This window comes from Anolis carolinensis, chromosome 2, assembly GCF_035594765.1.
Source record: "Anolis carolinensis isolate JA03-04 chromosome 2, rAnoCar3.1.pri, whole genome shotgun sequence".
Lineage (NCBI taxonomy): Eukaryota > Metazoa > Chordata > Lepidosauria > Squamata > Dactyloidae > Anolis > Anolis carolinensis.
Window position 1 is genome coordinate 214,395,814 of NC_085842.1, and position 27,524 is coordinate 214,423,337.

At 40.8% G+C, this 27,524-nt stretch overlaps 1 long non-coding RNA gene across 2 annotated transcripts in view; it reads right to left on the reverse strand.

Moving 5' to 3' along the window:
• Positions 1 to 10,221: 10,221 nt before the first annotated feature.
• The window catches only part of LOC134296535 (uncharacterized), a 51,158-nt gene continuing 33,855 nt past the window's right edge, over positions 10,222 to 27,524 (reverse strand). For both annotated transcript variants that reach the window (XR_010003314.1, XR_010003316.1), the window contains exons 2-3: positions 13,149 to 13,251; positions 10,222 to 10,791 (exon numbers count right to left, since the gene is read on the reverse strand). This is a non-coding gene — a long non-coding RNA (uncharacterized LOC134296535). The remainder of the gene's footprint in view (positions 10,792 to 13,148; positions 13,252 to 27,524) is intronic.

Below are 27,524 nucleotides of genomic sequence, written 5' to 3' on the forward strand. Positions count from 1 at the left end.
TGATATAACCCTAAAGTTTAAAGCATACTTTGGAGTATTGCTAACCAATGCAAGATAATTTGTTGCTCATCACGTGGAAGATATGGAGAACATCCTTCATTCCTAAGGCTGCACAGAATTATCATTTACAATTAACAGCCCATTGGACTTGCAAAATTCATCAGTTCCTCTCTTGTGTTGTCGAAGGCTTTCATGGCCATAATCCCTGGGTTGCTGTGAGTTTCCCAGGCTGTATGGCCATGTTCTAGAAGCATTCTCTCCTGATGTTTCACCCACATCAGTGCTAATCAAGGTGGCCAGTTGCAACATTCACACTTGCCTCAAACAGACAAGAGTTCTTTCTCCCACCCTGGACCTTCCACAGATATATAAACCTCACTTGCCTAGTTTCCAACACCTCACAACCTCTGAGGATGCCTGCTATAAATGTGGTTGAAACATCAGGAGAGAATGCTTTGGGAACATGGCCATATAGCCCAGAAAACTCATAGCAACCCAGTTCCTCTCTTGCTTCATTTCTTGATTCTATGCCAATTTTTACTATAATCTTTGATTATGTTCTGTTTCCTACTTTTGCATTCAAATAATTTATGATTAACAACATCCTGTTTTGGTATGTTATCAGTTTCCTCTTGGATTCCTGCATAGAATTTTTCAATTTTTTTCTTTTTCTGAAACGGGAGCATAAATTGGAATTATATCTTGTGACTGCATTTGAGTCAACTCTCCCCACTATTAAAGTACTGTGTATATGCATCTAACATAATTTATCAATCTGAACACTGGTACAGTTATTCACATATAACTTGCAGTATATGTACATTGTACACAGATAACTGATATGCACAGTCTAAAGGGCTCCTCTCTATTTAATCGTTTGGTAGAAAGGTGAATTTCATCGAGTGTTCCTTGCATTCCAAGCACTCATACAGTTCTTCACACATAGACAATCTGTCTTCATACTGAATGTTTTGGGCTAACATTGCTGTTCAAGTATTCTAATTTCTTGACTTACCAATAGTTCAAATAAGCAATATTGGAGACGTGTATATTTTTTTAAAAATTAAACAATGATCTGTGAAAGTACTGCTACTCAGAAATAAGGCTGAGAATGTGTTGTCGAATGCTTTCATGGCCAGAATCACTGGGTTGCTGTAAGATTTCCGGGCTGTATGGCCATGTTCTAGAAGCATTCCCTCCTGACATTTCGCCAACATCTATGGCAGGCATCCTCAGAGGTTGTGAGGTATATTGGAAACTAGGCAAGGGAGGTTTAGATATCTGTGGAAGGTCCAGGGTGGGAGAAAGAATTCTTGTCTGTTTGAGGCAAGTACGGATGTTGCACTTGGCAAGCTTGATTAGCACTGAAAAGCCTTGCAGCTTCAAAGCCTGCCTGCTTCCTTCCTGGGGGAATCCTTTGTTGGGAGGTGTTAGTGAGCTCTGATTGTTTCTTGTCTGGAATTTTCCTGTTTTCTGAATGTTGCCTTTTATTTACTGTCCTGATTTTAGAGTTTTTAAAATACATACTGCCCAGAAAACTCACAGCAACCAACTCTGAGAATGTTCAGTGACATTAATGTGATTGAATTTGAAAGGTTACTAGTTGCACCAAAGAAATTATTCAAGAATGTAGACTGTATTTTTTTCTGAAAACAGTTTCTTTAATTGTTTTTATTTTAAATTTTCACATTTATCAAAATGAACAATAAAGAAATCTATAAACGTGTGTATACATACATATACATAAATTAATGTTTTTGAGCAAAATTTCCTAACATGTAATAGTTCCTAACTATGCCATTCCCTCTGCCCACCCATCCCATTGTAGTGACTTCCCATGCTTTGGCCTGAAAACAGTTACAGTACAATCTCACTTATCCAACACTCACTTATCCAATATTCTGGATTATCCAACAATTTTTGTACTCAATGTTTTCAATACATCGTGATATTTTGGGGCTAAATTCGTAAATACAGTAATTACTACATAGCATTACTGCGTATTGAACTACTTTTTCTGTCAAATTTGTTGTATAACATGATGTTTTGGTGCTTAATTTGTAAAATCATAACCTAACTTGATGTTTAATAGGCTTAATCCCTCCTTATTATCCAACATATTCACTTATCCAACGTTCTGTTTATGTTGGATAAGTGAGACTCTACTGTATATACAGTTATGTCCTTCCTTCCTAGTGAAATATTTTTCCATTCTTCTTTCTAACACAGTACTGATGTTGTTGTTCTTTTTTTAAAAAAAATCCATATAAAAAATTCTGAAAGCAGATCTAGTTACTCAAAGATCTTCCCAATTACCTAAACAATATGAAGTCTTGTAAAATAGTTTTTGTGTTTTGCTAATTCTTGCTGCTGCACCCACATGCTCCATTCTTTCGGAGGATTGCTTGCTGTATTTTCTTGTGCCAGCTCTAGCTCTCATCAAGGGTAGGATTTGCTTAGGTAGACCTATGGTTCTCCTCCTTTCCTTTTTAAAAAATTCCTAAAAATAGTCCGAGACACTGTTGTCGACCGCGTTTTAGGGGATCGGGGCCCTTAAGGAGAGACCCGATCCGGTCCTGAGAGAACGGACCTTGGCGGAGCCAATAAGAAAATATGAGCCGCAATACAACCTGAAGCCGAAATGAAGAAGGTCCGCCAAAGTTGAAGGAAAATCCGCCAAGGAGTCTTTATTGAGCAATTCAGCTGAAGAGGACTCTAGTAGCGATCATTCGGTCTACTAGGGTACCATATAATCAAAATAAAGCCATATTTATACAAAATTTCAGTCTGACAGCCCTTTGAATTTCCCGCCCTGCTCCCCCGCCCATCTGATCGTTGATAGGCTAGAAGGTTGAACGAGGCGGGCGTTCGTTTCCCGCCTTGCTCCGTTGGCCCAATAGGAAGCTGCTTTTTGTCTCTACTCGGGCCAATCACGAAAGAGAAGGCGGGAGTTATTGAAACAATGAGGTGACAAGGCAGGAACTGTCGGATTAAGTCCTGCTAGACCAATTTCTAAAGGGTGCTTAATTTATTAATGGCAGCAATCAAGGGTGTCCGGGTTTCTGTCACGTATACAGATTTTAGATATGCCTTGGGGTGTCAGAGGTGGAAGCAAAGATGGGTGGTGATGAGCCATATTGACAGGCTCTGCAGGGCGCCTTCCTGAGGTGTCCTGGATTTTCCTTTGGGTGAGATATGACAATGTTTGCCTTGGGGCGAATCACCTTTAGGTCAACACTCCGAATTCGGCGACTCAAGCCCTATATTGTCCATGCAATTTGAATTTGATTGGGTTTAGCGGTGGCAGATTATCCTTTTGTTTTTGGGAAGGGAAGCCTGGGTCATAGGAAATGGGATAAGTTCTGGGGTTCAGGTTGAGTTCAAAATATTTCCTATTTGATTTCATGACTTGACAATTATATGAAATAAAATGAAAAATAAAATAAAGTTGGAATATAAACCATGCTGGGAAAAATACATATTTTCCGGGGATCCCAAAGAGTACAAATACATATAGGCAGATAGATAGATTTCATGGAAATAAGAGAATTCATAAAAGTGAGTTACATTGCATAAAGGGGAATCATGAATGGTATAAACAATTGAAAATATTTGATAAGAACGAAGTTCATGACATCTGGAGAACCCAGCATGGAAATTCATAAAAGTGGAGTTTTAGCAGCATGATTTTATAATTCATGAAGTTGTTATCTCTTGCCTCAGAGTGCAGGGATAATCCACAGTAAACTCCAGTAAAAAGTCTCAATCACCTTCTACTATAAATATATGGAATATAGAACATAAAGTCTTGATTTTTGAATTATCTTTTACAAAGTCCTAGGGGGGAGGGTGGTCACCTCGATCACAACACTAGAAAATTAATTTGGATTTTCCACAGTCCTAGGTCAGAATGCAGCTGTTGGCCTCATCCGGCTTCAAATCTGCTGTGGATGAAGAATGTCGGTTGAGACATTGCCCTCATACCCCACCCCCAAATTTCACAAATGAAAACAAGGACACATGGCCAAGCAACATTGAAGTGTGGGGAAGAGAGCAAACATTACTAAAGATTAAGAACCACAAATTAGGAGATGTTTAAGTGCATTGCTTTCATACCTCATCTTCTTTTCTCCCCACAGCTGAGTTAATAAAGGTAAAGGTTTCCCCCTGACATCAAGTCCAGCCGTGTCCAACTCTGAGGGTTGGTGCTCATCTCAATTTCTAAGCCAAAGAGCCGGCGTTGTCTGTAGACACCTCCAAGGTATTGTGGCCGGCATGACTGCATGGAGCACCGTTATCTTCCCGTCGGAGCAATATCTATTGATCTACTCACATTAGCATGTTTTCAAACTGCTAGGTTGGCGGAAGCTGGGGCTAACAGCAGGAGCTCACCCCACTTCCTGGATTCAAACTGCCGACCTTTTGGATAGCAAGTTCAGTAACTCAGCAGTTTAACCCGCTGCGTCACTGGGGGCTCCTCACTGCTGAGTTGTTTCTGCATTTTTATTCCATTTGCAGCCATGGGGAAAGGGGAAAGTGGGAGGAAGAAAAAGAAACTGGATAATTTTTAAAGCAACTGGAAACGTGACAGGAAAGGAAAGGAGATTCATTGGAACTTTCCTTGCCAAACTCAGACAGTTGGAGAATATATTTCCTCCACTGTCTTCTTTATTTGCTGCTTTCACAGACACACATACTCAAAGGGTGCTCTTCTTCATATCTTTCCTCTCTATAATCTTCAACTCCCCTTCTGAGTTGTCCTTTCAAACAGAGGGCCCTTCCAGATAGGATCTTATATATCCCAGGATCTGATCCCAGGTTTTCTGCTTTCAACTGGATTATATGGGTCCGCACCAAGGGGGAGGGGGTTAGGAGATCAATCCCCCCCCCCCCGCCCGAAAATTTTCAGGTTTAAAAAAATAACCTGATTTACTCATGAATTTTAACCGATTAACCAAATCCCCATGAGTGTCCACTGAAATTTATCAATGGACCGATTTCTAAATTATTTTGCATTGTGGAACTACACTTCATGATTTGCTTTAAAAAAGTTTCCACTCCAGCCTCCAATTTTTTTTTCTGTCTATGGCCTTGGTCCACACTACCAGTTAATCTGGGATAAACAGAAAACCTGGGATCAAATCCTGGAATATAGGGCCTATCTGGAAGGGCCCAGAGACATTCTTGGAATTTATTTGGGGACAAAAAGAGCTGTGGTGTTTTCAGGCTTTATGGCTCTGGGGGTTGCTGCTCATCTCCATTTCTAAGTCGAAAAGCCAGCATTGTCCGTAGACGCATCCAAGGCCATGTGGCCAGCATTACTGCATGGAGCGCAACTACCTTCCCATTGGAAGGTTGGCAGAAGCTGGGGCTAACAGCGGGAGCTCACCCCGCTCCCCGGATTCAAACCGCCGACCTTTCGGTCAGCAAATTCAGCAGCTCAGCGGTTTAACTTGCTGCACCACTAGCCTGTTTCCCCGAAAATAAGACATCCACAGAAAATAAGACCTAGTAGATGTTTGGCTGAATTGCTAAATATAAGGCCTCCCCCGAAAGTAAGACCTAGCAAAGTTTTTATTTGGAAGCATGCCCACCAAACAGAATGCCAGAACTTGCAGGATTGGTAAATGTACATACCATAGATTGTTGTACATGGAAATAATGGTAGTAACAAGAAATTCTTGATAGGATTCACAATCTGTTTGGTTATGTTGGTTTGTGATGACAACTACTGTATAGTATATAATAAATGTTCATTTTTTGTTCAACAATTAATGTGAATTCTTCTTCATAGAAAAATAAGACATCACCTGAAAATAATACCTAGCGCATCTTTGGGAGCAAAAATTAATATAAGACACTGTCTTATTTTCGGGGAAACACGGTATATATATATACAGGCTTACATAGAATGAATGTATATCCAATTCATACATTCTCACAAACACACAAGTGCTTAGATGCAGCGCTACACTTGATTTGGTGTGAAAGAATTCTTGTGCCTTTGGTACAGATCAAGAATGAACACAAGTACAGAGATTCTCCCAAATATCTGAACATGCAAAGGGTAACATGAGCACACCCTTTTAAGTGGAAATAAAACCAGCCTGCTAGACGGAGGTTCCCATAAGCAAGTGCCTCTGAACATCTAAGGAATGTCCCGGCTCTCACTTTGATCCATGGGCCGAAGGGGTTGGCATCTGAAGAAACTGACTCCTGTCTGATGAAAAACAAAAACAAAGGAGGAAATACTACAGTGGCTGGAGGCGTAGCCATGGCAGGAGGAGGAATGTAACAGGGTCAGTCATCTCAGTGGCGAGAGCGTGAACTGGTAATTCAATCACATTCCGACATCTGATCATTCCTGAGACTCCTCTGACAAATACTTTTTTTAAAAAAAAATAGCTGCTTGAGAATGTATGGAGAAAAAAGGGAGGCATATGGTGGGCAGAGGAAGGAGTGAATGATCTTTCATTCATTTTATTTAAACCAAAATCCCTTTATAAGACATTTTTCATGCAACTTTGCAGCTCAACATTGCAAACACAGATCAAACACGGCACCTCAGAGGTCTTTATTGAGATGCAGTATTTACATTTGAACTATGCGAGAGATTATGTCAAATTCAAAGACTGACAACTAGGATATTCATAATCTATAAATGTAACATGTATAATTAGCACTGAGTTAACAACAAAACCACTGGGCAAAATCACACCAAATTTGGCCACAATACTCATCACTTTTCAAGGATTGACCATCAAAAAAGAAAGAAAGAAAACAGTGACAAGGCCAGAAAAATCCCATTGTTACCCTAACCCCAACATCTATCCTCTAGACCAGGGGTCCCCAAACTTTTTAAACAGGGGGTCAGTTCACGATCCTGTGGACCATTGGAGGGCCGGACTATAGTTGGCCACCGAGCAATAATAATTAATAATAATAAAATAATAATAATAATAATAATAATAAAGAGGGTTGGAAGAGACCCCTTGGGCCATTGAGTCCAATCCTCTTCTGCCTTTGTGCACCGAAAGCACAAGCAAATCACCCCTGACAGATGGCCTCCCAGCCTCAATGTTTAATAATAATAATAATAATAATAATAATAATAATAATAATAATAATAATAATAATAATAAAGAGGGTTGGAAAAGACCCCTTGGGCCATTAAGTCCAGTCCCCTTCTGCCTTTGCGCACCAAAAGCACAAGCCAAGCACCCCTGACAGATGGCTACTCAGCCTCAATGTTAATAATAATAATAATAATAATAATAATAATAATAATAATAATAATAATAATAATAATAAGGGTTGAAAGAGAAGAAGAGACCCCTTGGGTCACTTAGTCCCACCCCCTTCTGCCCTTGTGCCGTGGGGGCCGGATAAATGGCTTCGATGGGCCGCATCCGGCCCCCGGGCCTTACTTTGGGGACCCCTGCTCTAGACTGTTTCTCTATCTTATGTCCTTGTTCCCCGTGGTTTTATTCTTATCTCTTTCTCACCCCAAGTTTTAACTGAGTGTTCATATTGCTTTTTTGATTTTGTGTTGTACTGTACATTATTATTTATTGTATTGTTTAATTGTATTATGATATGTTGCTTTATATTTTGTTATATTGTATTGTCCTGGGCATGGCCCCATGTAAGCCGCCCCGAGTCCCCGTTGGGGAGATGGTGGCGGGGTATAAATAAAGTTTTTTATTATTATTATTATTACCCAACTTGAATACCATTGAATAGCCTTGCAACTTCAAAGCCTGGCTGATTCATACCTAGGGGACTCCATTGTGGCCAACTTGAATATCATTGAATAGCCTTGCAGCTTCAAAGCCTGGCTGCTTCATACCTTGGGGAATCCTTTCTAGGCCACCCTGAATGCCACAAAGAAAACCCCACTTAGGACTACACCACAGCAACGCGTGGCCAGGCACAGCTAGTAATAATACAATATTAATTTTATTATTGTATCCCTCCCCATCTCCCCGAAGGGACTCAGGCCAGCTCACATGGGGATCATAGAATCATAGAACAGTAGAGTTGGAAGAGACCTCATGGGCCATCCAGTCCAACCCCCCGCTAAGAAGCAGGAAATCGCATTCAAAGCACCCCCGACAGATGGCCATCAAGCCCAAAATACACCACAAAATACAACAATAAGTACATTTAAAACATATAAACATATCAAATCAAAGGTATATAAAATACAATAAAACATACAATTACCAATAGCCTTCTAGGCGCAGTGAGCATAATCAGGATTGGAGGTAAGACAATAGGATTTATTTATGTGCAATATTTTGCAACCTCTGAGCTGGGCCAGAATAAAGTGCATTGTTATATCACAAATTTTATATTGATGATAGATAGGATTTGGGTACTCCTGTGCCTCAATGACAGAATGCCTCATGCATGAAGATGGTCCCAATTTAATTCTGATGAGAAAAAATCTTGCCCAAATTGCTGATAGGTCCTGAGTATCCATGCTCCAATAAACCAAATAGTGGGGAATGCATCCAAAAAGCATGCCAGGTATCAATTATCTCTTTCCTTAATAGAATGATAGAATAATAGAGTTGGAAAAGACCACATAGGCTATCTAGTCCAACCCCCTGCCATGCAGGAAAAGCACAATCAAAGTACCCATGACAGATGGCCATCTAGCCTCTGTTTAAAAGCTTCCAAGGAAGGAGCTTCCAACACACTCCGAGGCAGGGAGTTCCACTGTTGATAGCTCGTATGGTCAGGAAGTTCTTCCTAATGTTCAGGTGGAATTTTTTTCCAGTAATTTGAACTCATATGATAATATGTCCCATAATTTGGATGGACATGCTAGGAGGAAGTGATCTGATACTCCATTGATATTCTCCAGTATGCCTTCACACAGTTTTCACTTGGGCCTTGATTTTCAGTCCTATTGTATTGTGACTTCTATGACCTGAAGCATAAATCAAATCAAACTGTTCACACAGTTCAACTGCAAAGTGCACACCTTGATTTATAGATTAGCAAGCCAGTGATCTAAACGTGCCTTCTCATTTTTCCCAAGAAGAATTTTAAAAGGGTCCTGTAAGAGTCATTGTTAATCCTCACAGGGAAAGCGGATATTTTAAGAACTAGTCTGACAATTATTGTGAAACGGAGTCTTTTCTGATAATCTCCTGGCTCCAATGTCAAAAAGGCAAAGGCTATATGTCTCCAGTCAGCAAATAAATTGCATGTTGCAATCATGAGCAAGAGATTTACACCAGAAAAGGAAGTAATTTTTATTACTCAGGTTCTAAACTGCTGTTGATATTGCTTTATGTTGTTTTATGTGGATATAATGTTTTTAATTTTGCTGATTGTGTTTTAACCTATGTTGATCAGACTTGTCCGCATGTGAGCCGCCCCAAGTCCCCTCGCAGAGATGGAGGTGGGATACAAAAATAAAATAATAATAATAATAATTATTATTATTATTATTATTATTATTATTATTATTTTATTATGACACAGCAAACAAGATAGACATGCTGGATTTCGTATCACAAAATCACAAGTCGAACACTTCCCAAGTGTCTAGGACTGATGATGCGTGCAAATCCCAGCAGGGTGGCCTTTTGCACTTGACAGATCGTAATTTTGTCAATGTCTATTATTATTATTATTATTATTATTATTATTATTATTATTATTATTATTATTATTATTATTATCCCCAGCAAGGCCAAAGTAAGGTGGTTAAAATCGTGAAGCAATGAAAGACAGAAAAAAGAACCGATTTTCTACACATGTGTGAACTTTTCTAGGAGTGGTGGAATCCAAATTGAATTTAAAATCCAAACTGAAGTTCTATAATGTGTAATTTCAACAAAATTAATGGCTTGGTTCTTTGCATTTCATTACTCGAGCAACACATAACATATTTATGATAACAAAGACAGGTGAATCAAGCAACAACTGAGGAAGATGTAGAAGCAAAGGACTCCTTCAGCACCGATCTCCTTGCCCTAAAAGGATCTGTAGCAATTGTATGTGTTGAACCATTGATATTCTGGCCCTGACCCCAAATGCAGAAAATTAGGATGCTCTCCCATTTGACTATTTATGCATAGGAAGACTTCTTTACACAATTGTCCTCATTTTGTGCCTGTGGGAACCATTTTGAAGATGATGGGTTTTTTTTTTCAACTTCCTTTCCAGGAGAGTCTAAATAAGCCTTCCAATAGTAATGCCTCCAACCTGTTAGCTATAAACCCAAATAATCTGTATTTTATTTACATGCCTCCCAAACAAGTGCATCTGGAATTCATGTTACCAGGGTTAATGGCCTGCGAGAAAACAAAAAAGGTAAAGAGAAAAATTAACTAGGTTACATTAAGCGAGTTGATAAATCAAATCAAAGAAAACAAGTGAAGGCCTACAAGAAACTGCATCAGCAGCAAGGCGTGGGGCAGAGGAAAAGAGAGGAAATTCTTGGTTTTTGTTGTTTCCCTCCCCTCATTCCATTCAAGTGCCCTTTTTAATACACAACATACAGATTCAGAGAAAGATGAACGCAAATAAAGGAAGATGCACGTGGTTTTGAATTTTAATGTGTGTCAAGTTTATTTCTTCTAATACATTGCTTTCAATGTCCTGACTTGGAAAAGGGGAGTCCATTCCATATATGAAGTCTTGAAAAGTGTCTTATGTTCATACTTGGCAGGGATGGTCTTGATGTTGGCTCATTTTTTCAGCAGTTTTTAAATGGCTGAGTTTCTTCTCCACTTTTCTCCTTTGTCCCCAGCTTCCTTCACTGGCTGCAAACTGAGTTCAAAGCATAAAAAGTAGTTTACACTCAATTAGTTCAGCAAGAGGAAGGGGAGAGGAAGATCTTGTACTTTCCTATAGAATCCAGCAAAAACACATCTTCCTATCATCTTTGTTTTTCCTCATTCATAACTTTTGCCATCTGAAAATGCTTGACCATAAGTGTCTTGGCCCACCTGTGAAATGTTGGAGGATATAAAAATGCCCTACTCGTCATATTTTTTTGCTTGTGACTGCCGATCAGCAAGTGTTTTCTTAATAACTTCCAGTTAAAGCAAAGCATAATCTGCTGCCAAATTTGGTAGTCAGAGTCATCACTGAAGTCTCCTTTGTCAGACTTACTTAGGCCAGGCTTTTCTGTGTTCAAGTTTTTAATAATGTTCATTTTGTTGTAGTCTGGCAAACATCAGAGGATTTTTCTGAATGTTAGAGGGTGAGTCGGCCGGGGATGATGAGTTTCAAAGTGAAGCATCTGTGAGTGATCAGAGGGAATTGCAGGTAACAAGGGAAAATGAAAGTACCAAATCCCTCGAGCAAAGGCCTTGAGAAGATGAGGAGTTTTCAAGGGAAAATAGATTAAACCTGAGAACGCAGAGTGTGAAAAGCCAACAAATGAGATTTTCTCAGAGGGTTCGAGATAAGGCTCAGAGATCCAGATGTGTGAGGCACGATGTCATGGGTTGCTTAGAGTACAGTAGAGTCTCACTTATCCAACATAAATGGGCCGGCAGAACGTTGGATAAGCAAATATGTTGGATAATAAGGAGAGATTAAGGAAAAGCCTATTAAACATCAAATTAGGTTTTGATTTTACAAATTAAGCACCCAAACATCATGTTATACAACAAATTTGACAGAAAAAATAGTTCAATACGAAATCATGCTATGTAGTAATTACTGTATTTACGAATTTAGCACCAAAATATCATGATTTATTGAAAACATCGACTACAAAAATGCGTTGGATAATCCAGAACGTTGGATAAGCGAGTGTTGGATAAGTGAGACTCTATTGTACTTAAATTAAGTGGCTTGCTTTCAAGCCTTTCAGAGGAGACAATGTTGCTAAAGGGGATCTGTCTCCTGTTTATGATCTCAAGTTCTTGGTTCATGTATTGTCAAGAATCCTGTTTCATGTTCCTGTTTTACCTGTGTTTCTTTGGAGATTTTACCTTGGGGAAGTTCCTGTTTTTATGTTTTATGGATTAATTGTGTTTTTGTATTTCTTGGCTTTTTGTTTTACCCTGGCATTTTTGGCTTACTGCTATTGAACTCTTGGCTTCTTTTGAGAACTGCATTTTATACTTTACTTTTCTTTTGGATTTGCACTTTTTTCTTTTTATATACTTTCTTTAATAAACATTATTGTATTGGATTACTGGACCCTGGCGTGGTGTTGCGTGAAAAGGTGATCCAGTGCTAGAGTGCAGCACTTTTCTGTGAATGTATTCTAGATTCTTGTCTGATATATGTAGTCTCTTTTACACACCCATGACACCATAAATACAGTAGAGTTTCGGTTATCTGACCTCCGCTTATCCGACACTCCGTATTATCTGATGCGCCAGCCGCGTCTCGCCCCTCCTGGTGGGTGCCCGGCACTTGGAGAGGCCTACTGCACGTTACTGGGAAAAGTTTCATCCCTCCCGGCAAGCACCCGGTGTTTGGAGAGGCTTGCTGCGCGTTTCTAGGCAGCAACACGCAGCGGGCCTCTCCAAGCACCGGATGCTGTGTGTTGCTGCCTAGAAAAACAGCTATTTCTCAGCAACACACGGCTTTTCTTTCATCCCTCCTTATTATCCAACATTTTCACTTATCCAGCATTCTGCTGGCCCATTTATGTTGGATAAGCGAGACTCTACTGTAGATAAATACACACCCATTTTCTGATCCACCTACTTTTGATATTTCGGGGAGTGGGGGAGGAGGACTAGCTACAGACAGTATAAACAAGCAAACCTAGCTGAATTGTCCATGTGGTTTTGAGGGGCAGGCAACATTACACTGGAAGACAGGCTATTTGTATTTCACTAGAATTGAGTGCCTGTGTGACATACCATAGAGATTACAAGGAAATAGATAAGCTTAACAGGGGTATTAGAGACCATTCTAAAAACAAAAAGAGTGTGTTTAAATATTTCCTAGGGACAGGCAACCTGACTGCTGAGCTTCGCATTTTAAGTTACAAGCCTGTACAACAGGCATGGGCAAACTTCAGCTCTCCAGGTGTTTTGGACCTCAACTCCCAAAAATCTCAGTCAGTTTATTGGCTCTTAGGAATTGTGCGAGTTGAAGTCCAAAACATCTGGACAGCTGAAGATTGCCCATGCCTGCTATATAGTATACATACTTACCTAAGAGGAAGTGACATTAAATTCAATTGGCATTACTTCTGAGTAAGGATACAAGGTTGGTGGGACAATCAGGTGTGTACACTGGTATCCCCGCTTAGACTCTCTGCAAGAAGAAAAGTTGAATTTTGCAACTTGTATGAATTATGCATATACAGTATACTTATTTTGTGTATTTTATTAATCAGGTTTCTGTTCAATCCATATAAAATTTTAATATTTCAGTGGGGATTATTCTGAGCCCCGGTGGCGAAGTGCGTTAAAGCACTGAGCTGGAGACCGAAAGGTCCCAGGTTCAATGCCTGGGAGCAGCGTGAGCAGCCGCTGTTAGCTCCAGCTCCTGCCAACCTAGCAGTTCGAAAACATGCCAATGTGAGTAGATCAATAGGTACCGCTCCAGCGGGAAGGTAACGGTGCTCCATGCAGTCAAGCTGGCCACATGACCTTGGAGGTGTCTATGGACAACGCCAGCTCTTCGGCTTAGAAATGGAGATGAGCACCAACCCCCAGAGTCAGACATGACTGGACTTAACGTCAGGGGAAAACCTTTACCTTTTACCTTATTCTGAACTGTGTGGTCCAATGATTGAAGCCTATTCTAGCTAGGTTTTGCTCATTGTAAAGAAGTGGTTTTGAAACACAGTGGCTGTATGCAGGATTGCTACACACTAAGCTGGTCAGAACTTGCCATTTTTACTGCTGGTGTTCTCATTATTAGGAAGCCCTGCCAAGTTGTGACATGCAGACAACAAAACAGCAGCTAAGGTTATTCTTGGGTCCGTTTATGAAATGAGGAGTAGAACATCAAAACACATACTTCTGGCCAATTTCCCTAGAGAATGAGATAAGACTGAAGCAGAACAAGACCTGTACTGGATGAATCCACCTTTGAAAAACATGTTATCATGATCCTCCACAATTTACAGAGTGATTAGTTGACTGACTGGATAGTATTGGGTTTTGCAAGCATGGCTGTCACCATCTAAGAGTCTTGAAGGTACGCTTCACTTCAGGCAGGAATTAGCAAGATCAAATTGTCTGGTTCACATGGTTTTTCCCGGGGTCAGAGAGAGGAACAGGATCATTCAATTACATTTGCTGCTTGCTGACTTCTTCCAGTTTGTGCACTGTGGATGTAACTAGAGAAGGAGATAGGGAGGCGGACCCACAGTTTTAGGGAACAGGAGACAACCTTCATTAATGGAAAGGGCTGTTTCTCTCATCTACACTGAGACATATCTTGCTGGTTGATTTTGAGCAAAATCTAGGCATAATAACATCATGCTTTCACCATCACACTTTTTAATCATGTTCATGACCAATCCCAAGTTGCATCTGAAGTATGTTACATTTATCCTCACCAAGACACACCTGGAATATTGCAGAGACAAAAGTATTTATTTATTTATTTATTTATTTATTTACAGAATTTATATTCCGCCCTTCTCACACCCCAAAGGGGACTCAGGGCGAATCACATTATATACATATAGGGCAAACATTCAATGCCCATATACACATAGAACCAAGACAGAGACAGACGCAGAGGCAATTTAACCTTCTCCTGAAGGGATTTTCGTTTCTGGCCACAGGGGGAGCAGCTGCTTCATCATCCACGGTGACGGCACTTCCTCATTCCAACGTCATAAATTAGTTAAATTTGCCTCCCCACTTTATAAGTGGTACCTTATTTCCTACTTGATAGATGCAACTATCTTTTGGGTTGCTAGGTCAGCAACAAGCAGGGGCTTTTTTTTTTTTTTTTAATTGACGGGTGCTCACCCCGCCATGGGCTGGCCTCGATCTCATGCCTCATGGTCAGAGTGATTTATTGCAGCAGCTTGCTCACCAGCCTGCGCCACAGCCCGGCCCCTTTGTGGAGGTCAACTGCAGTGGAAAAGTAGCAAGGACCAAATGTACCATGACAGACAGGGCTTTCTGTGGCATTCCACGACAATATTTATTACTGGGCATTGTATGGCTCTTCAACAGCCACAATGCCCAACAGCCCCAGTCAGCCTATCCAATGGTGAAGAACACTGTAACTCCTACCACATCTAGAGGACCATGGAATTCCTCCTTCCTGCTATGCCGTCAGGAATCTATAGCACTCTATAACATTGATTCAATTAGATTCTAATGCTGGGATCCTTTATTCTCATTGGTCCCTAAGATGGCTTAAATAATTTTGCATGAGATCAGAAGCACCCATTCCACATTTCGAGCCACAAGCCTGAAGAATAATTACTCATCCTCTAAGGTAGTGGCCCATTGTGCCTTCCCCAAGAGATTGTTTCTCATGTTTTTTCTCCTTCCATTTGAGATCCATGTCCAGTAGGAATTCATGGAAAAATATGTTAAGAGGGCTCCTGTGAGCAGAGAGGATAGGCAAGTTGCACCCTAGCATTGAGACTCTTTCATCCAGAACCACAACAGAGTCCAGTGATCTAGTAATAAAATATTTATTGAAGCAAGTACAGTAGAGTCTCACTTATCCAACATTTGCTTATCCAACGTTCTGGATTATCCAATGCATTTTTGTAGTCAATGTTTTCAATACATCATGATATTTTGGTGCTAAATTCGTAAATAAAGTAATTACTACGTAGCATGACTGCATATTGAACTACTTTTTATGTCAAATTGGTTGTATAACATGATGTTTTGGTGCTTAATTTGTAAAATCATAACCTAATTTGGTTTTTAATAGGCTTCTCCTTAATCTCTCCTTATTATCCAACATATTCGCTTATCCAACATTCTGCCAGCCCGTTTATGTTGGATAAGTGAGACTCTACTGTATATAAAAAAGGGGAAAGGTCAGATCCAAAAGAGACAGTCGAAATATAAAAATCAGTACATAAAATAAAATACAGTAGCCGGAATCCAAAAATGTCAGGATAAACCACAAAATCCGGGAGTGCAAGAATACAGAAATAATCCAAGGTATTTCCATGAACATAACCAGGAACCTCTCCAAGGTAAATCCTCTAAAGCTACATTAGCATAGACAGGAACATTAATCAAGAAACTTGACAATACATGAAGCAGTAACTTGGTAACATGAACAGGAGAATGAATCCCCAATAGTAATGTTGTCTCCTCTGAGAGGCTTGAAGCCAAACCACTTAATTAAGCCCGCCCAGGTACCCATGACATCTTGCCTAACACACCTGGATTTCAAGGTCTTATCGCAAACCTGCTGGGAATGTCTAGTTTGCCTGTTTTTCACACCCTTAAGTTTAATCTACACTCCTCTGAAACCTCCTTGTCTTCCCAAAGGCTGTTTCTCAAGGGAACTGGTACTTTCGGTTTCCCCTGTTGTCTGGGAACGCTCTGAAGAATTCCAAACACCAGCCCCATCTGCCTGCAATTCCTCCTGAACACTCACAGACGCCTCATTTTGGAACCCATCATCCCCCTCATCCTCTGAATATTCAGAAAAAAAATGCTCTGATGCTTGCCAGACTACAACATGGCATTCTTACTTTAGCCTCAAGTAAAAATGTTTAGTGTAAAAGACAATAATTGCCTATATATATTCATGTGTAAGTTGACCTCACGTATAAGTCAAGGGCAGGTTTTGGGGGTGAAATTATAAATTGTGATATGATTCATGGATAACTTGAGATCCATTCTGTGGAAAGCACCAGCAATTTATTTATTATTTTATTTACAGCATTTATATTCTGCCCTTCTCACCCCGAAGGGGACTCAGGGCGGATCACATTATGTCAGGACCCAGGCTGCGGAGCACCAATAACCATGCACAGAGACCAGAATCTATCTAATATCTTTATTAAGGAAATATATAAAGTCAATAAAAACAAGTGAAGAATATAGTTCAGAAGTAGACCTTTCAGGAAAGGTCAAATATAGTCCAGGAAAACAATGTCCAATATGTGATATTAGAGTCCAAAGTTATAATCCAATAACCGAAACACACACTTTGCCAAGCAAAGTGTGGGGAGATGACAAGGTCCTTTAGTCCATGGAGGCTTGACAACAAGGCTGGAAAACAACTAGATACTTGACTAAGCAAGACTTGGTACGAGGCAACAAGGAACAAGAACAGGGTCCGTGGCAAGGTCCGTGAAACAAGGCGGCTTGAAACTTGGTCCGGGAACGAGGAGCTGGGATTACGAAGTCCACACACGATCTTACTCCACAAGCTGACGAATTGACTCCGCAAGGTTTCCTTCGCGGGAAAACACCTAAATAGGGTCTCGCTTCCCGCCAGAATAACATTTTCCCTGGAGAACTAGAAGTGAAACTCAACTCTGTCCAGATGCATGACTCCTTAGAATTTCCCAAGGGAAGCAGACCTAATCAGCTAATTGTTTGGCTGCGATTCTGGCGCTCCGGCGATTCGCCTCCCTAGCGCCTCTATCTTTATTATAATTGTCCTTACATGAAAACGGGGGAGAATTCTGCCCAAGACTTGTTTGGCTAACTTCTTGAGGGCAAACATCCTGCAGGTGCAGGGGCTCCGTTTCTGGCTGAAACGGTGTAAATCCCATGTTTTCCTCTTCGTCTGCCACCATAGTACTAGGAACGGGACTACAAGGCCCATGAGACATCACACATTACACATATAGGCAAACATTCAATGCCTTTTAACATAGAACAAAGACAAACAAGCATAGGCTCCGAGCCGGCCTCGAACTCATGACCTCCTGGTCAGAGTGATTCATTGCAGCTGCTCTCCAGCCTGCGCCACAGCCCAAGCAATACCTCAGGGGGCCAGTCACCGCCACTACCATTTTCCCCTTCAGTCAATCAAAAAACCCAAAAGCAGCACCTTGGCAGAGAGAGCAGTGATTCTTTTAGGTAGTCTCAGAATGAATTAAGCTCTGCCTTTGCCAGTCACATTCAACAACCAGAAATGAGAAGACAAGAAGCTTGCCTGTAAAGTTTGAATCAAGCTTCAGGGCTTCTGGTAGCCTTGTTGAGTCAAGGTTCAGACATTGTTTTGTGATTTATTAAGGTAATTTAGGTTAATGTTTCACAGCAGAGTATTTATTTTAGTCTGAAAACTGGGTGTGTGGGATGACAGGCAGCCAGCGGTCCTTTATCAACCTTTCAGCAATATATTTTGCCAACATTTTTCTGGTTTCTGATACCTCCTTCTCCAAGTCAACTTTTAAGATCCCTCCATTTATCTTTTGAAAACTGCTGAGGTTTTCCACACATATGGCACTATCTTGTACAATATGCAGTTTACTGGGTTAGGGTTAGAATCCATATTGGCTGGAATCCTGTTGACAGAGTAGACTCATTGTGCAGAATAATGAGTCAACACATAGGTAAACCCAACTGATTCAACAGATTGGGATTAGCAATAGAATTGAGCCATTGTACAGGACTCTTAGAGTGTGAACAGTAGTTAAAGTGTGAATAATTAGGACTTATAGCAAACTAGTGTGGTATAAGGTAAAGGTTTTCCCTGACGTTAAATCCAGTCATGTCTGACTCTGGGAGTTCGTGCTCATTTCCAGTTCTAAGCCGAAGAGCCGGCGTTGTCCGTAGACACCTTCAAGGTCATGTGGCCAGCATGACTGCATGGAGCGCTGTTACCTTCCCACCGGAGCAGTACCTATTGATCTACCCACATTGGCATGTTTTCGAACTGCTAGGTTGGCAGAAGCTGGAGCTAACAGCAGGTACTCACTCTGCTCCCGGGATTTGAACCTGGGACCTTTCAGTCTGCAAGTTCAGTAGCTCAGTGCTTTAACACACTTCGCCACCAGGGCTGTATAGTGGTATAGTGAGTTGAAAGTTGATGCAGAAGAGTAGGGTTCGAATCCCTGATCAGCTATGACCTTGGGCAAGTCACGCACATTTAGCCTCAGACGAAGGCAAAGGCAAGCCCATTCTGAAGAAATCTTGCATGCACAAAAGGGAAAAACCACAATGGGATCACCTTAGGCTTGCCATCAGTGAGGACATAGTAAATATAGATGCTAGGATCCTTCTGTGCTTGCAAGATTCAGTGGCTATTAGGAAAGTGAATTGCTTCTGGTTTTCATCCAGACTTTGACTGTCCAAGGTGCTGAACCATATTCCCAAAATAACCCAATAATAATAATAATAATAATAATAATAATAATAATAATAATAATAATTTTGCATTTTTCTGGCATTGTATATTTTTGCCACTTCTGTGACTGTTCATTTGTATTTTGATTCCGCAGCTCACTTGTTGATGGATGTCCAGAATCAGCAGCATCCACCGCGATCCTTTTTATCCTGGGTGACAACCGAGCCAGTATAGACTTCGTTTTGGTTTGATTCTCCATAATGCTAATGGGTTAGGTGCTCTTGGTTCCACTCCTCAGCTGAGGCCTCTCTGGCTTGGTTGGACCTGCCGGTAGTTACACTACCGCCAGCACAGCCCTCAGTCATCATTGGAGTGGTTAAGCCCCCCCACCACGTCAAGGTGGCACCTGCGGGGGGGGGGGGGGGTGTACAGGAACTGGCAAAGTTCTGGAACACAACACACCAGACATCACAGTTGTGGAAAAGAAAAAGGTTTGGATCATTGATGTCGCCATCCCAGGTGACAGTCGCAGTAACGAAAAACAACTGGAAAAACTTAGCCGCTATCAGGACCTCAAGACTGAACTTCAAAGACTCTGGCAGAAACCAGTGCAGGTGGTCCCGGTGGTGATGGGCACATTGGGTGCCGTGCCAAAAGATCTCAGCCGGCATTTAGAAACAATAGACATTGACAAAATCACGATCTGCCAACTGCAAAAGGCCACCCTACTGGGATCTGCACGCATCATCTGGAAATACATCACACAGTCCTAAACGCTTGGGAAGTGTTCGACTTGTGATTTTGTGATACGAAATCCAGCATGTCTATCTTGTTTGCTGTGTCATAATAAAATAATAATAATAATCTTTATTTATATTCCTCTTTATCTCCCCAAAGAGATTCAGAGTGGAATACTGTATACACATATAAGGCAAACATTCAATTACTTTTACACAGTGAACAGCAATGACATATAATACACAGACAAAGATAAAGGCCTCCCGTTTTTTCATCTCTGGTTCTGGAGGTGATGCTCAACTCCGGCCATGTGGAGGTGCTCTTGTTCAATTTTTCCATGCCAAGGAGCCTGTTGTCTGTAGACATCTCCAATCGTGTTGCTAGCATGTTTGTACGTCTACATGGGGCGGCCTTTTACCTTCCTGCCAAGGCAGTACCTATTGATCTACTCGCATTACATGCTTTCAAACTGCTAAATAGGCAGAAGCTAGACTAACAGCAGGAGCTCACCCCAATTCGTGGGGTGAGCTCCTGCTACTGTCAATACTTTCCCACCTTTGTATAGAGAATCAATTGAAATGAAAGACTAATCTAGAAAGTTATCCGCCATGGAATGTGTCATTTGACAATGTCAGGTAGACCAAGTGACATGAAAAAGGAAACGGTCAAAAGTCGGAGAGAGAAAAACAGGAAGAATAACAGGAAGAGACAAAATAATTCATTATCTCTTGTTGGAGAGAGGGATACAGTGCAAGAACTAAGTCAGACAAGCCAAAGGCTGGTGAACTACAATGTAAATTCTGTTCTGGTTACGCAATAGACAGAAGTGGAGAGATGAATGGTTGGGTATCCATCATTTTGCCAGGAAATAACACTAAAGAAGATAAACATAAAATGTATGTTATAATCAGAATTTAAAAGTTGTCAACAAAAAAAGAAAGCCATGAGTTTCAACAATCACAGGGTTGTTGTGTGTTTTCCTGGCTGTATGGCCATGTTCCAGAAGCATTCTCTCCTGACGTTCCACCCACATCTATGGCAGGCATCCTCAGAGGTTGTGAGGTATATTGGAAAAACTAAGTAAGGAGTTTTATATATTTGTGGAAGGTCCAGGGTGGGAGAAGGAACTCTTATCTGTTGGAGGCCAGTGTGAATGTTTTAGTTAATCACCTTAATTAGTATTGAATGGCCTTGCCTGATTCATGTCCTGGCTTCTTCCTGCCTGCAGGAATCTTTTGTTCAGAGGTGTTAGCTACCCCTGATTGATTCATGTCTGGAATTCCTCTGTTTCAGAGTGTTGTTCCTTATTTAATGTTCTGATTTTAGAGGTTTCTAATACTGGTAGCCAGATTTTGTTCATTTTCATGGTTTCCTCCTTTCTGTTGAAATAGTCCACATGCTTTATTCAGAGGTGTTTTGCTAATGCTTTCCTTTGACACTGAAAAAGAGTGTGACTTGCATTTCCATTGAATTTGAACTGGTTGAATCTTTTCTTGACTACAGAAACCCACCAGGTTTCTGTAACCCACTAGGTTACTATGGGACAGAAAGTCCCATAGTATACATTGAGACTCACTCCAGAAAATTAAAAAAACATGCATAAAACAGGCCAAAACTGTTGAAAAATCATGAGAGCTGATTAAAAGGATACGAAAGGGAACTTGATAATTTAAGCCCTGACTTGACAGGTAATAACAAGAGCTGCAAAGTGACACATCAGATTCTGCCCTTAATCCATTTCAAATGCAGCCTTTGCCCCTTGCTGACAGAATTATAAAGCATGGATTGTGGGAGAATTGTTGTTTGCAGAAGGCACGTAATTGAGTACTCACTGCTTTATCAGAAACTAGTTTTAATTAAACACGATAAGAGCAGAGGAAAAAGCAAACACTCCTGGCCAATATGTCTCCTAATCGGGAAAAAAACAAAACAAACAATATTAAGAGGAAACTTCTTTCTGGGTATTTTCTGTTGGAGACGGGTATAGAGGAAGGATAAATATCCACACTTTGCCTGCGTGTTTGAATTAGTGTTAAGAGAGAAACCAACCACCACAATCTGGTGCATTTGGCATAATTCCTATGGCTCTGCGAAAGTGGGATAAATCCTTTAAGCAGCCCTTTGGGGTGGGAATTCTAATATTTTACTTTTACAGATACAAAAATAAGATTTAGATCATATATATTCTACTCTTTAATTGCTCCCATTGAATTCCAGGGACATATACAAGTTTCTGTTCAGCATCAAGTTTATAAAACCTGTGAATGAAACCAGAGTTATAATTTGTCTGGAACGCAAAGAGTCAGGCTCCATGTCATGCATGCCCTGGGGAAGAGTAAAGGAAGGGCAGGACACACACCATGCCATACTTTATGATCCTGGGTGTTCTGTTGAAATGTAACTGTGTGTTCCCATGTCGGTTTTGGGTGTGGACACATTTCAGGTAAAATTGTCCAACTATTTCTCCAGAAGTTACCTACAATCTTGAGACTAAGCATTTGTAAAGTTTGTGGCACTTATCTTTTATCTGTTTTGGCAATCAGCTGCCTCACAATCTTTGTTCACTGTGCAAACAGAAAGTGGTTTTGCTAGAAACGCTATGAGCAGTTATCTAATTTCCAGGGCTGGTTTACAAAACGGGTGAGGGAGCTTTTCATGTGGGCTGCTCTGATCATTGTTCCAGAAGGTGGAAGAGGGGTACATCAAGGAAAGGATAAGGCCCTTCCAAGATGATTTGATGTATAACCCAGATAGTGCCATACCCATGCAGCTCCATACCCGTGAAATGTTGTACAGTAGAGTCTCGCTTATCCAACCTTCGCTTATCCAACATTCTGTATTACCCAATACAGTCTGCCTTTTAGTAGTCCATGTTTTTGTAAATGTTTTCAATACATTGCAATGTTTTGGTGATAAATTTGTAAATACAGTAATTACTACATAACATTACTGTGTATTGAACTGCTTTTTCTGTTGATTTGTTGTAAAACATGATATTTTGGTGCTTAATTTGTAAAATCATAACGTAATTTGATGTTTAATAGGCTTTTACTTAATCCCTCCTTATTATCCAACATTTTGACTTATCCAACATTCTGCCAGCCTGTTTATGTTGGATAAGCAAGAGTCTGCTGTATTTACTACTTTTTACTGTTGCCTGAACAGGGCTTGATATATGGGCATGACTACTTAAATGGGCAGGAGCCCCGGTGGCGAAGTGCGTTAAAGCGCTGAGCTGCTGAACTTGCAGACCGAAAGGTCCCAGGTTCAAACCCTGGGAGCGGTGGTTAGCTCCAGCTCCTGCCAACCTAGCAGATCGAAAACATGCTAATGTGAGTAGATCAATAGGTACCGCTCCGGCGGGAAGGTAACAGCGCTCCATGCAGTCATGCCGGCCACATGACCTTGGAGGTGTCTGTGGACAATGCCGGCTCTTCGGCTTGGAAGTGGAGATGAGCACCAGCCCCCGGAGTCAGACATGACTGGACTTAATGTCAGGGAAAACCTTTACCTTTACCTACTTAAATGGGAACTGCAAACTAATTCAACCAGAGAAGTCAGCCATAACAGAGCACTTGATGAACCAACCTGACACAGCATATTATTTGAGAACACAGAAATGCTGGATCGATCTAAGAACTACCATGTCAGACTACACAGAGAAGCCATTGAAATCCACAAACATATGGAAAGTTTCAGCAGAAGGAAGGAGGGCATGAAGATGGGCAAAATCTGGCTACCAGTATTTAAAAAACTCTAAAATCAGGACAGTAAATAAAGAGCAACATTCAGAAAAGGGACTTCCAAATGGGAGACAATCAGGGCCAGGTAACACCTCTCAACAAAGGATTCCCCCAGGCAGGAAACAGCCAGACTATTCAGTGCTAATCAAGGTGGCCAATTGAACATTTACACTTGCTTCAAACAGACAAGAGTTCTTTCTCCCTCCCTGGCCAGTCCACAGATATATAAACCCCACTTGACCACACAACCTCTGAGGATGCCTGCCATAGATGTGGGCAAAACATCAGGAGAGAATGCTTCCGGAACATAGCCACACAGCCCGGAAAACTCACAGCAACCCAGTGATTCTGGCCACAAAAGCCTTCAACAAGACAATATATTTAAATTTAGTAAAACAAACCTGCAATGAGAATTTGTTATAGAATGAATTTTCAAAGCAGAAGCTATTTATGAAGACAAATGAGGTGCATGCAGATTTCTTGGGAATGGTCCCCCTTTAAATTATTACTTGGTTGGAAATGATGTTATTTTAGATGCTAATATTTAGAAAGCCGTTAGCCTTTCCTCTCCAAACCCGTCCAGATTGAGGGTGTGCATCAAGGGAGACTGAATTTCCAAGGAGCACAACTGTTTGTGTCCTTTCCCCTTGACTGTTCAAAGTCTCGATATCTTGCAGTTAAAAGAAGAGGAAATATTCTCTTTGAAGCATCCGAGCAGTGTTTAAAAAATCATAAGGCAGAAGCCATGAGTTTTCAAAGCAGACTCGCCGAACAGATGTAAAAAGCATTCATGTTCTCTCATACCCAGCTCTGCAGGGCACCATATATTTTTCAAGCAATGCTGCCTAACAAATAGAGAACATCTCAAGCACGCAGTGTGTATGTGTGTGTGTGTACATAGAGGCATATGTAAATACCTTTTGAACAAAAATGCAAGCAATGCAGGCTGGATAATCCAGAATCTTAAAAACACGTCAGTGATTCAAAGAGACAAACTCCAGACTGGTAGCCTCAAATCTGGCTGCTTAGATGAAATAAAAACGTGAAAATACACTGGCTTTTGCCACATGGAGCTTTATGCAATTCTCCTTTCTAGCTACCTTCCCACCTAGGTTGATGGATCACTTCCTCACATTCAGACCTCTTCTTCCTCCCATCCCTATCAGTAATAAGGTACAGTAGAGTCTCACTTATCCAACATAAACGGGCCGGCAGAACGTTGGATAAGCGGATATGTTGGATAATAAGGAGAGAATAAGGAGAAGTCTATTAAACATCAAATTAAGTTATGATTTTACAAATTAAGCACCAAAACATAATGTTATACAACAAATCTGGCAGAAAAAGTAGTTCAATATGCAGTAATGCTACGTAGGAATTACTGTATTTACGAATTTTGCACCAAAATATCATGATATATTGGAAACATTGACTACAAAAATGCGTTGGATAATCCAGAATGTTGGATAAGCGAGTGTTGGATAAGTGAGACTCTACTGTATTAGCCAAGATGTGTAAGTACTGTATACAATACAACTTCAATATCTGCAGGAGACACATTCATGGACTTTTTATAGTTATGTGAAACCACAAGCAATGATGAATCTGATTAAAATGAATGGGGTCCTAGAAAATGCCTAGAGCAGTCATAATTTGTTGGACATGGCTAAGTATACAGACTAACACTCTCTACAGCAGGGTTCCCCAAACTTTTTAAACAGGGGGCCAGTTCACAATCCTTCGGACCATTGGAGGGCCAGACTATGGTTGGCCACCGAGCAATAATAATAATAATAATAATAATAATAATAATAATAATAATAATAACAACAACAACAACAATAATAAAAAGAGGGTTGGCAGAGACCCTTTGGGCCATTGAGTCCAATCCCCTTCTGCCTTTGTGCACCAAAAGCACAAGCACAGCACCCCGACAGATGGCCACCCAGCTTCAATGTTAATAATAATAATAATAATAATAATAATAATGAGGGTTGGAAGAGACCCCTTGGGCCATTTAGTCCAACCCCCTTCTGCCTCTGTGCACCAAAAGCACAAACAAAGCATCCCTGACAGATGGCCACCCAGCCTCAATATTAATAATAATAATAATAATAATAATAATAATAATAATAATAATAATAATAATAATACAGGGTTTTGGAACACAATACTCCTGACTTCACAATCCTGTTAAAAAACAAAGTATAGATTGTCGATGTTGCAATCCCAGGTGACAGCAGGATTGAGGAGAAACAACTGGAAAAGCTGACACGATATGAGGATTTAAAGATCGAACTACAAAGACTCTGGCACAAGCCAGGTGGTCCCAGTGGTGATCGGCACACTGGGTGCAGTGCCTAAAGGCCTTGGCCTGCACTTAAACACAATTGGCGCTGACAGAATTACCATCTGCCAGCTTCAGAAAGCTACCTTACTGGGATCTGCGCACATTATTCGCCGATACATCACACAGTCCCAGACACTTGGGAAGTGTCCGACGTGTGATCCAATTCAACAGCCAGCAGAGTGTCTGCTGTGGACTCATCTTGTTGTGTTTCTAATAATAATAATAACAATAATAATAATAATGGGTTGTAAGAGAAGAAGAGACCTCTTGGGTCATTTAGCCAAACCCCCTTCTGCCCTTGTGCTGTGGGGGCCGGATAAATGGCTTCGATGGGCCGTATCCGGCCCCCGGGTCTTAGTTTGGGGACCCCTGCTCTACAGTGAGTGAACTCAATAAAGACTGACTATACACTGCAGCACACGAATGTACTGTTTCTGATGCAAAACTGACTTCTAAAAATGGAGTCTCAGTCTGAAAAATCCCAGATCTGGTCACATGGTCGGTAGTCCCTCCCACAACCTCAAACAACACAGAGTTAAGGGAAAACTGCATACCAATATATATTACATACAATCACAATTACAGTAGAGTCTCACTTATCCAACATTCGCTTATCCAACGGTCTGGATTATCCAACACATTTTTGTAGTCAATGTTTTCAATACATCGTGATATTTTGGTGCTAAATTTGTAAATACAGTAATTACTACATAGCATTATTTCGTATTGAACTACTTTTTCTGTCAAATTTGTTGTATAACATGATGTTTTGGTGCTTAATTTGTAAAATCAAAACCTAATTTGATGTTTAATAGGCTTCTCCTTAATCTCTCCTTATTATCCAACATATTCGCTTATCCAACATTCTGCCAGCCCATTTATGTTGGATAAGTGAGACTCTACTGCAGGGGTCCCCAAACTAAGGCCCGGGGGCCGGATGCGGCCCATCGAAGCCATTTATCCGGCCCCCGTGGCACAAGGGCAGAAGGGGGTTGGGCTAAATGACCCAAGGGGTCTCTTCTTCTCTTCCAACCCTTATTATTATTATTAACATTGAGGCTGCGTGGCCATCTGTCAGGGGTGCTTTGCTTGTGCTTTCGGTGCACAACGGCAGAAGGGGATTGGACTCAATGGCCCTAGGGGTCTCTTCCAACCATTATTATTATTATTATTATTATTATTATTATTATTATTATTATTATTATTATTAACATTGAGGTTGGGTGGCTATCTGTCAGGGGTGCTTTGCTTGTGCTTTTGGTGCACAAAGGCAGAAGGGGGTGGTTGGACTAAATGGCCCAAGGGGTTTCTTCCAACCCTCTTTATTATTATTATTATTATTATTATTATTATTATTATTGTTATTAGGAAGGTAAAGGTAAAGGTTTTCCCCTCTTCCAACACTCTTTGTTGTTGTTGTTGTTGTTGTTGTTGTTATTGCTCGGTGGCCAACTATAGTCTGACCCTCCAACGGTCTGAAGGATCGTGAACTGGCCCCCTGTTTAAAA